The sequence below is a fragment of the Cherax quadricarinatus genome, chromosome 11 (genome assembly GCF_038502225.1).
Source record: "Cherax quadricarinatus isolate ZL_2023a chromosome 11, ASM3850222v1, whole genome shotgun sequence".
Lineage (NCBI taxonomy): Eukaryota > Metazoa > Arthropoda > Malacostraca > Decapoda > Parastacidae > Cherax > Cherax quadricarinatus.
In genome coordinates this window covers 34,357,911-34,370,410 of record NC_091302.1, presented here as the reverse complement: position 1 = coordinate 34,370,410, position 12,500 = coordinate 34,357,911, and the positions used below count along the sequence as shown (strand labels likewise).

Below are 12,500 nucleotides of genomic sequence, written 5' to 3'. Positions count from 1 at the left end.
GTTTAAACTTTTAGTGTTGATGTGTTTTTCTCAGAGGAAACAACATAGCTAGGTTGTGCAAGTTGTCATGTGACAGTTGTCATGTGTCAGTTGTCATGTGACAATTATCATGTGACAGTTGTCATGTGACAGTTGTCATGTGTCAGTTGTCATGTGACAATTATCATGTGACAGTTGTCATGTGACAGTTGTCATGTGTCAGTTGTCATGTGACAATTATCATGTGACAGTTGTCATGTGACAGTTGTCATGTGACAGTTATCATGTGGCAGCTGTCATGTGACAGTTGTCATGTAACAGTTGTCTTGTGACAGTTGTCATGTGACAGTTGTCATGTGACAGTTGTCATGTGACACTTATCATGTGGCAGCTGTCATGTGACAGTTGTCATGTAACAGTTGTCTTGTGACAATTGTCATGTGACAGTTGTCATGTGACAGTTGTCATGTGACAGTTGTCATGTGACAGTTATCATGTGGCAGCTGTCATGTGAGAGTTATCATGTGACAGCTGTCATGTGACAGTTGTCATGTAACAGTTGTCTTGTGACAATTGTCTTGTGACAGTTGTCATGTGACAGTTGTCATGTGACAGTTGTCATGTGACAGTTGTCATGTGACAGTTGTCTTGTGACAGTTGTCATGTGACAGTTGTCATGTGACAGTTGTCATGTAACAGTTGTCTTGTGACAATTGTCTTGTGACAGTTGTCATGTGACAGTTGTCATGTGACAGTTGTCATGTGACAGTTGTCATGTGACAGTTGTCTTGTGACAGTTGTCATGTGACAGTTGTCATGTGACAGTTGTCATGTGACAGTTGTCATGTGACAGTTGTCATGTGACACTTATCATGTGGCAGCTGTCATGTGACAGTTGTCATGTAACAGTTGTCTTGTGACAATTGTCATGTGACAGTTGTCATGTGACAGTTGTCATGTGACAGTTGTCATGTGACAGTTATCATGTGGCAGCTGTCATGTGAGAGTTATCATGTGACAGCTGTCATGTGACAGTTGTCATGTAACAGTTGTCTTGTGACAATTGTCTTGTGACAGTTGTCATGTGACAGTTGTCATGTGACAGTTGTCATGTGACAGTTGTCATGTGACAGTTGTCTTGTGACAGTTGTCATGTGACAGTTGTCATGTGACAGTTGTCATGTAACAGTTGTCTTGTGACAATTGTCTTGTGACAGTTGTCATGTGACAGTTGTCATGTGACAGTTGTCATGTGACAGTTGTCATGTGACAGTTGTCATGTGACAGTTGTCATGTAACAGTTGTCATGTAACAGTTGTCTTGTGACAGTTGTCATGTGACAGTTGTCATGTGACAGTTGTCATGTGACAATTATCATGTGACAGTTGTCATGTGACAGTTGTCATGTGACAGTTATCATGTGGCAGCTGTCTTGTGACAGTTGTCATGTGACAGTTGTCATGTGACAGTCGTCATGTAACAGTTGTCTTGTGACAATTGTCTTGTGACAGTTGTCATATGACAGTTGTCATGTGACAGTTGCCATGTGACAGTTGTCATGTGACAGTTGTCATGTGACAGTTATCATGTGGCAGCTGTCATGTGAGAGTTATCATGTGACAGCTGTCATGTGACAGTTGTCATGTAACAGTTGTCTTGTGACAATTGTCTTGTGACAGTTGTCATGTGACAGTTGTCATGTGACAGTTGTCATGTGACAGTTGTCATGTGACAGTTGTCTTGTGACAGTTGTCATGTGACAGTTGTCATGTGACAGTTGTCATGTAACAGTTGTCTTGTGACAATTGTCTTGTGACAGTTGTCATGTGACAGTTGTCATGTGACAGTTGTCATGTGACAGTTGTCATGTGACAGTTGTCATGTGACAGTTGTCATGTAACAGTTGTCATGTAACAGTTGTCTTGTGACAGTTGTCATGTGACAGTTGTCATGTGACAGTTGTCATGTGACAATTATCATGTGACAGTTGTCATGTGACAGTTGTCATGTGACAGTTATCATGTGGCAGCTGTCATGTGACAGTTGTCATGTAACAGTTGTCTTGTGACAGTTGTCATGTGACAGTTGTCATGTGACAGTTGTCATGTAACAGTTGTCTTGTGACAATTGTCTTGTGACAGTTGTCATATGACAGTTGTCATGTGACAGTTGCCATGTGACAGTTGTCATGTGACAGTTGTCATGTGACAGTTATCATGTGGCAGCTGTCATGTGAGAGTTATCATGTGACAGCTGTCATGTGACAGTTGTCATGTAACAGTTGTCTTGTGACAATTGTCTTGTGACAGTTGTCATGTGACAGTTGTCATGTGACAGTTGTCATGTGACAGTTGTCATGTGACAGTTGTCTTGTGACAGTTGTCATGTGACAGTTGTCATGTGACAGTTGTCATTTAACAGTTGTCTTGTGACAATTGTCTTGTGACAGTTGTCATGTGACAGTTGTCATGTGACAGTTGTCATGTGACAGTTGTCATGTGACAGTTGTCATGTGACAGTTGTCATGTGACAGTTGTCATGTAACAGTTGTTTTGTGACAATTGTCTTGTGACAGTTGTCATGTGACAGTTGTCATGTGACAGTTGTCATGTGACAGTTGTCATGTGACAGTTTTGTTACTACAATTGTTTTCTGTGAGATATCTGAAGAATGTTTCTTCTGGTGACAAATAAGTCCGAGTGTTTGACTATATTTGGTTATGTTGGCTTAAATCAACTTAATGTTTATGTGTTTATAACATCTATGTGCCCTCAAGATCACTCTTAAATATTTGTACATGTACATAAACTTACATAAAACTTACTTTTCTAATTCTTAGTCAATCTTAGAGAAAAGTTTGTGTTGATTTAAGACTGTGCGAGTCTCAGTTGCATCACGTTGCAAGAAAATGGAAAAATTTAAGTACTGCTCTTCATGTGATAATTTCTGAGTGTGAATTAGACACATGTGCAACACTGGGGTATCTTTAATGAGGAAACGTTTCGCCACACAGTGGCCTTATCAGTCCATACAAAGAAGAATGGTGAAGAACAGGAGGAGTTTGAGGTAATCAGTCCCTCGGCCTTGAGTCGATGTGGTCAGTCCATCAATCTTGAAAAGAATACAGTATATGTGCGGAGAAGTAGCTTATGTACTGTAGGCAGGAGAGGTGCAGCAGTCGTAGGTGTTGTCACAGTTGTCCAATGTGGAAGTAGCACGTGACCAAGGGTTAGGCAAGTGAAGAATTCCCTGTATTAAGATCCCAAGATGTTGCTGAGTCAGACAGGAATGTAGATAAATGGTTCAGACAACCGATAAGTTGTTAATTTAACAACATGTCCGTTGTCTGAACCATTCATCTACAATTTCTGAGTGCAGCATCTGATTAGCTTCAACTCTTCCATGTTAATAACTTGATAATGCAACTTAGGGCCGTCTTCCAGCTTAGTCAGACCTATGTATGTATTTTAGGATATTGGTCTCTATGGTGTCTTTGAAAAGTTCATTTTAGATTTAGGCTGTGTATGTCCTAGTTTATCTTTTTTTTGAAGAAATATGATGACTTGCGATGACTGGTGATGACTGGTGATGACTGGTGATGACTGGTGACGACTGGTGATGACTGGTGACGACGTGATGACTTGCGATGACTGGTGATGACTGGTGATGACTGGTGATGACTGGTGATGACTGGTGATGACTTGCGATGACTTGCGATGACTGGTGATGACTGGTGATGACTGGTGATGACTGGTGATGACTGGTGATGACTTGCGATGACTGGTGATGACTCGTGATGACTGGTGATAACTGGTGATGACTGGTGATGACTGGTGATGACTGGTGATGACTTGTGATGACTGGTGATGACTGGTGATAACTGGTGATGACTGGTGATGACTGGTGATGACTGGTGATGACTTGCGATGACTGGTGATGACTCGTGATGACTGGTGATAACTGGTGATGACTGGTGATGACTGGTGATGACTTGTGATGACTGGTGATGACTGGTGATAACTGGTGATGACTGGTGATGACTGGTGATGACTGGTGATGACTGGTGATGACTTGCGATGACTGGTGATGACTGGTGATGACTGGTGATGACTTGCGATGACTTGCGATGACTGGTGATGACTGGTGATGACTGGTGATGACTGGCGATGACTTGCGATGACTTGCGATGACTTGCGATGACTGGTGATAACTGGTGATGACTGGTGATAACTAGTGATGACTGGTGATGACTGGTGATGACTGGTGATGACTTGCGATGACTTGCGATGACTGGTGATGACTGGTGATGACTGGTGATGACTTGCGATGACTTGCGATGACTTGCGATGACTTGCGATGACTGGTGATGACTGGTGATGACTGGTGATGACTGGTGATGACTTGCGATGACTTGCGATGACTGGTGATGACTGGTGATGACTGGTGGTGACTGGTGATGACTTGCGATGACTTGCGATGACTGGTGATGACTGGTGATAACTAGTGATGACTGGTGATGACTGGTGATGACTTGCGATGACTTACGATGACTGGTGATGACTGGTGATGACTGGTGATGACTTGCGATGACTTGCGATGACTTGCGATGACTGGTGATGACTGGTGTTGACTGGTGATGACTGGTGATGACTTGCGATGACTTGCGATGACTGGTGATGACTGGTGATGACTTGCGATGACTTGCGATGACTGGTGATGACTGGTGATGACTGGTGATGAATGGTGATGAATGGTGATAACTGGTGATGACTGGTGATGACTTGCGATGACTTGCGATGACTTGCGATGACTGGTGATGACTGGTGATGACTGGTGATGACTCGTGATGACTCGTGATAACTGGTGATGACTGGTGATGACTGGTGATGACTGGTGATGAATCGTGATAACTGGTGATGACTCGTAATGACTCGTGATGACTGGTGATAACTGGTGATGACTGGTGATGACTGGTGATGACTGGTGATGACTGGTGATGACTTGCGATGGCTTGCGATGACTGGTGATGACTCGTGATGACTCGTGATGACTCGTGATGACTCGTGATGACTTGCGATGACTTGCGATGACTGGTGATGACTGGTGATGACTGGTGATGACTGGTGATGACTCGTGATGACTCGTGATGACTCGTGATGACTTGCGATGACTGGTGATGACTCGTGATGACTCGTGATGACTCGTGATGACTCGTGATGACTGGTGATAACTGGTGATGACTGGTGATGACTGGTGATGACTGGTGATGACTTGTGATGACTGGTGATGACTGGTGATGACTGGTGATGACTTGCGATGACTGGTGATGACTCGTGATGACTGGTGATAACTGGTGATGACTGGTGATGACTGGTGATGACTGGTGATGACTTGTGATGACTGGTGATGACTGGTGATAACTGGTGTTGACTGGTGATGACTGGTGATGACTTGCGATGACTGGTGATGACTGGTGATGACTGGTGATGACTGGTGATGACTTGCGATGACTTGCGATGACTGGTGATGACTGGTGATGACTGGTGATGACTGGTGATGACTGGTGATGACTTGCGATGACTTGCGATGACTGGTGATAACTGGTGATGACTGGTGATAACTAGTGATGACTGGTGATGACTGGTGATGACTGGTGATGACTTGCGATGACTTGCGATGACTGGTGATGACTGGTGATGACTGGTGATGACTTGCGATGACTTGCGATGACTTGCGATGACTGGTGATGACTGGTGATGACTGGTGATGACTGGTGATGACTTGCGATGACTTGCGATGACTGGTGATGACTGGTGATGACTGGTGATGACTTGCGATGACTTGCGATGATTGGTGATAACTGGTGATGACTGGTGATAACTAGTGATGACTGGTGATGACTGGTGATGACTGGTGATGACTTGCGATGACTTACGATTACTGGTAATGACTGGTGATGACTGGTGATGACTTGCGATAACTTGCGATGATTTGCGATGACTTGCGATGACTGGTGATGACTGGTGATGACTGGTGATGACTGGTGATGACTTGCGATGACTTGCGATGACTGGTGATGACTGGTGATGAGTGGTGATGACTTGCGATGACTTGCGATGACTGGTGATGACTGGTGATGACTGGTGATGACTTGCGATGACTTGCGATGACTGGTGATGACTGGTGATGACTGGTGATGAATGGTGATGAATGGTGATGACTGGTGATAACTGGTGATGACTGGTGATGACTTGCGATGACTTGCGATGACTTGCGATGACTGGTGATGACTGGTGATGACTGGTGATGACTGGTGATGACTGGTGATGACTCGTGATGACTTGTGATAATTGGTGATGACTGGTGATGACTGGTGATGACTGGTGATGACTGGTGATGAATGGTGATGACTTGTGATAACTGGTGATGACTGGTGATGACTTGCGATGACTTGCGATGACTTGCGATGACTGGTGATGACTGGTGATGACTGGTGATGACTCGTGATGACTCGTGATGACTCGTCATAACTGGTGATGACTGGTGATGTCTGGTGATGACTGGTGATGAATCGTGATAACTGGTGATGACTCGTAATGACTCGTGATGACTGGTGATAACTGGTGATTACTGATGATGACTGGTGATGACTGGTGATGACTGGTGATGACTTGCGATGACTTGCGATGACTGGTGATGACTGGTGATGACTCGTGATGACTCGTGATGACTCGTGATGACTCGTGATGACTCGTGATGACTCGTGATGACTTGCGATGACTTGCGATGACTGGTGATGACTCGTGATGACTCGTGATGACTCGTGATGACTCGTGATGACTGGTGATGACTCGTGATGACTCGTGATGACTCGTGATGACTCGTGATGACTTGCGATGACTGGTGATGACTGGTGATGACTCGTGATGACTCGTGATGACTCGTGATGACTCGTGATGACTCGTGATGACTGGTGATGACTCGTGATGACTCGTGATGACTCGTGATGACTCGTGATGACTTGCGATGACTGGTGATGACTGGTGATGACTGGTGATGACTCGTGATGACTGGTGATGACTGGTGACGACTGGTGATGACTGGTGACGACGTGATGACTTGCGATGACTGGTGATGACTGGTGATGACTGGTGATGACTGGTGATGACTGGTGATGACTTGCGATGACTTGCGATGACTGGTGATGACTGGTGATGACTGGTGATGACTGGTGATGACTGGTGATGACTGGTGACGACGTGATGACTTGCGATGACTGGTGATGACTGGTGATGACTGGTGATGACTGGTGACGACTGGTGATGACTGGTGACGACGTGATGACTTGCGATGACTGGTGATGACTGGTGATGACTGGTGATGACTGGTGATGACTGGTGATGACTGGTGACGACTGGTGATGACTGGTGACGACGTGATGACTTGCGATGACTGGTGATGACTGGTGATGACTGGTGATGACTGGTGATGACTGGTGATGACTGGTGATGACTGGTGATGACTTGCGATGACTTGCGATGACTGGTGATGACTGGTGATGACTGGTGATGACTGGTGATGACTGGTGATGACTTGCGATGACTGGTGATGACTCGTGATGACTGGTGATAACTGGTGATGACTGGTGATGACTGGTGATGACTGGTGATGACTTGTGATGACTGGTGATGACTGGTGATGACTGGTGATGACTGGTGATGACTGGTGATGACTGGTGATGACTTGCGATGACTGGTGATGACTCGTGATGACTGGTGATAACTGGTGATGACTGGTGATGACTGGTGATGACTTGTGATGACTGGTGATGACTGGTGATAACTGGTGATGACTGGTGATGACTGGTGATGACTGGTGATGACTGGTGATGACTTGCGATGACTGGTGATGACTGGTGATGACTGGTGATGACTTGCGATGACTTGCGATGACTGGTGATGACTGGTGATGACTGGTGATGACTGGTGATGACTGGCGATGACTTGCGATGACTTGCGATGACTTGCGATGACTGGTGATAACTGGTGATGACTGGTGATAACTAGTGATGACTGGTGATGACTGGTGATGACTGGTGATGACTTGCGATGACTTGCGATGACTGGTGATGACTGGTGATGACTGGTGATGACTTGCGATGACTTGCGATGACTTGCGATGACTGGTGATGACTGGTGATGACTGGTGATGACTGGTGATGACTTGCGATGACTTGCGATGACTGGTGATGACTGGTGATGACTGGTGGTGACTGGTGATGACTTGCGATGACTTGCGATGACTGGTGATGACTGGTGATAACTAGTGATGACTGGTGATGACTGGTGATGACTTGCGATGACTTACGATGACTGGTGATGACTGGTGATGACTGGTGATGACTTGCGATGACTTGCGATGACTTGCGATGACTGGTGATGACTGGTGTTGACTGGTGATGACTGGTGATGACTTGCGATGACTTGCGATGACTGGTGATGACTGGTGATGACTTGCGATGACTTGCGATGACTGGTGATGACTGGTGATGACTGGTGATGAATGGTGATGAATGGTGATAACTGGTGATGACTGGTGATGACTTGCGATGACTTGCGATGACTTGCGATGACTGGTGATGACTGGTGATGACTGGTGATGACTCGTGATGACTCGTGATAACTGGTGATGACTGGTGATGACTGGTGATGACTGGTGATGAATCGTGATAACTGGTGATGACTCGTAATGACTCGTGATGACTGGTGATAACTGGTGATGACTGGTGATGACTGGTGATGACTGGTGATGACTGGTGATGACTTGCGATGGCTTGCGATGACTGGTGATGACTCGTGATGACTCGTGATGACTCGTGATGACTCGTGATGACTTGCGATGACTTGCGATGACTGGTGATGACTGGTGATGACTGGTGATGACTGGTGATGACTGGTGATGACTCGTGATGACTCGTGATGACTCGTGATGACTTGCGATGACTGGTGATGACTCGTGATGACTCGTGATGACTCGTGATGACTCGTGATGACTGGTGATAACTGGTGATGACTGGTGATGACTGGTGATGACTGGTGATGACTTGTGATGACTGGTGATGACTGGTGATGACTGGTGATGACTTGCGATGACTGGTGATGACTCGTGATGACTGGTGATAACTGGTGATGACTGGTGATGACTGGTGATGACTGGTGATGACTTGTGATGACTGGTGATGACTGGTGATAACTGGTGTTGACTGGTGATGACTGGTGATGACTGGTGATGACTTGCGATGACTGGTGATGACTGGTGATGACTGGTGATGACTGGTGATGACTTGCGATGACTTGCGATGACTGGTGATGACTGGTGATGACTGGTGATGACTGGTGATGACTGGTGATGACTTGCGATGACTTGCGATGACTGGTGATAACTGGTGATGACTGGTGATAACTAGTGATGACTGGTGATGACTGGTGATGACTGGTGATGACTTGCGATGACTTGCGATGACTGGTGATGACTGGTGATGACTGGTGATGACTTGCGATGATGACTTGCGATGACTTGCGATGACTGGTGATGACTCGTGATGACTCGTGATGACTGGTGATGACGATGACTGACTCGTGATGATGACGATGACTGGTGATGATGACTGGTGATGACTGGTGATGACTTGCGATGATGACTGGTGATGACTGGTGATGACTGGTGATGACTTGCGATGACTTGCGATGACTGGTGATGACTGGTGATGACTGGTGATGACTTGCGATGACTTGCGATGATTGGTGATAACTGGTGATGACTGGTGATAACTAGTGATGACTGGTGATGACTGGTGATGACTGGTGATGACTTGCGATGACTTACGATTACTGGTAATGACTGGTGATGACTGGTGATGACTTGCGATAACTTGCGATGATTTGCGATGACTTGCGATGACTGGTGATGACTGGTGATGACTGGTGATGACTGGTGATGACTTGCGATGACTTGCGATGACTGGTGATGACTGGTGATGAGTGGTGATGACTTGCGATGACTTGCGATGACTGGTGATGACTGGTGATGACTGGTGATGACTTGCGATGACTTGCGATGACTGGTGATGACTGGTGATGACTGGTGATGAATGGTGATGAATGGTGATGACTGGTGATAACTGGTGATGACTGGTGATGACTTGCGATGACTTGCGATGACTTGCGATGACTGGTGATGACTGGTGATGACTGGTGATGACTGGTGATGACTGGTGATGACTCGTGATGACTTGTGATAATTGGTGATGACTGGTGATGACTGGTGATGACTGGTGATGACTGGTGATGAATGGTGATGACTTGTGATAACTGGTGATGACTGGTGATGACTTGCGATGACTTGCGATGACTTGCGATGACTGGTGATGACTGGTGATGACTGGTGATGACTCGTGATGACTCGTGATGACTCGTCATAACTGGTGATGACTGGTGATGTCTGGTGATGACTGGTGATGAATCGTGATAACTGGTGATGACTCGTAATGACTCGTGATGACTGGTGATAACTGGTGATTACTGATGATGACTGGTGATGACTGGTGATGACTGGTGATGACTTGCGATGACTTGCGATGACTGGTGATGACTGGTGATGACTCGTGATGACTCGTGATGACTCGTGATGACTCGTGATGACTCGTGATGACTCGTGATGACTTGCGATGACTTGCGATGACTGGTGATGACTCGTGATGACTCGTGATGACTCGTGATGACTCGTGATGACTGGTGATGACTCGTGATGACTCGTGATGACTCGTGATGACTCGTGATGACTTGCGATGACTGGTGATGACTGGTGATGACTCGTGATGACTCGTGATGACTCGTGATGACTCGTGATGACTCGTGATGACTGGTGATGACTCGTGATGACTCGTGATGACTCGTGATGACTCGTGATGACTTGCGATGACTGGTGATGACTGGTGATGACTGGTGATGACTCGTGATGACTGGTGATGACTCGTGATGACTTGCGATGACTTGCGATGACTGGTGATGACTGGTGATGACTCGTGATGACTGGTGATGACTTGCGATGACTGGTGATGACTGGCGATGACTGGTGATGACTCGTGATGACTCGTGATGACTCGTGATGACTGGTGATGACTGGTGATGACTCGTGATGACTCATGATGACTCGTGATGACTGGTGATGACTCGTGATGACTCGTGATGACTCGTGATGACTTGCGATGACTTGCGATGACTGGTGATGACTGGTGATGACTGGTGATGACTGGTGATGACTCGTGATGACTCATGATGACTCGTGATGACTCGTGATGACTCGTGATGACTCGTGATGACTCGTGATGACTTGCGATGACTTGCGATGACTGGTGATGACTGGTGATGACTGGTGATGACTCGTGATGACTCGTGATGACTCGTGATGACTTGCGATGACTGGTGATGGCTCGTGATGACTCGTGATGACTCGTGATGACTCGTGAATGCTTCTTCTGATTCCATTAAATCTTCAACACATTAATATTTAACAGGATTATCAACCTACGCCGCACTCTGCACTATTCCAGTCGCGTGTACTGAGGTAGAGGGGGCTGGGGCTGTGCAATACGGGGATACCTTCCTGGGATTGTGCAGCGACAGAAATACACATAACTTTCATGATTATTATTATTATTATTATTGGGTTCTTGATTCAGGAAATATGATCACCCTTCCTAGTTCTGGGATCAAAACTGACCCCTAGGAGTTTAGCGCTTCCCTATAATTTTACCAGTTAACACGGAAGAAAATGTAAGAGGATGTTTAGTGAACGACGGCAATTATCTCACCATTAGGAACGTACCTTCGTTAGTTTCACCGCGTCACTAGTGGAGATCGGCCAATCAGAGGAGGCCTTGCACGCAGAGGCGTGACGTCACAGATGCAGCGCAGCCAATGGGAGCGCTCGCTCACCTGAAAGAATTTCATATTAGTTCGTCAAGGGTCATTTTCATTCGTATTAATATTGAGTGTTGTTTAGTTGATTTTTGTGTCTATATGTCCATCTGACCTTGAGACTGTGGCTGTGTGTGTACATCTATGTGTACGTTTTTATGTAGGGCTACCTCTACATGAGTGTACACGTGTGCGTGTACGAGTGCCTCTGTATGTACGTGTACCTGTGCATGTACCTGTAGTTGTGCTTGTACGTGTAACATTGCATGTACGTGTAACTATGCCTGCATGTGTACCTGTGACTGTACATGTACAATTGACCAAATGAAAAGCGAGACGAATTAAGCCAATGGAGATATGTGGTAACCCCTCCAAGTAGAAAGCTTGTAGCCACCAGTGTTGTAACAGAGGCTGTGATTGGTAGATGTACCCACCAGTGTTGTAACAGAGGCTGTGATTGGTAGATGTACCCACCAGTGTTGCAACAGAGGATGTGATTGGTAGATGTACCCACCAGTGTTGCAACAGAGGCTGTGATTGGTA

The 12,500-nt window shown here is 46.1% G+C and overlaps 1 long non-coding RNA gene across 1 annotated transcript in view; it reads right to left on the bottom strand.

The window, feature by feature from the left end:
• Positions 1-12,500, bottom strand: part of LOC138852587 (uncharacterized) — a 445,537-nt gene that overhangs the window by 162,810 nt on the left and 270,227 nt on the right. The window contains exon 2 of the long non-coding RNA XR_011391886.1: positions 11,866-11,975. This is a non-coding gene — a long non-coding RNA (uncharacterized lncRNA). The remainder of the gene's footprint in view (positions 1-11,865; positions 11,976-12,500) is intronic.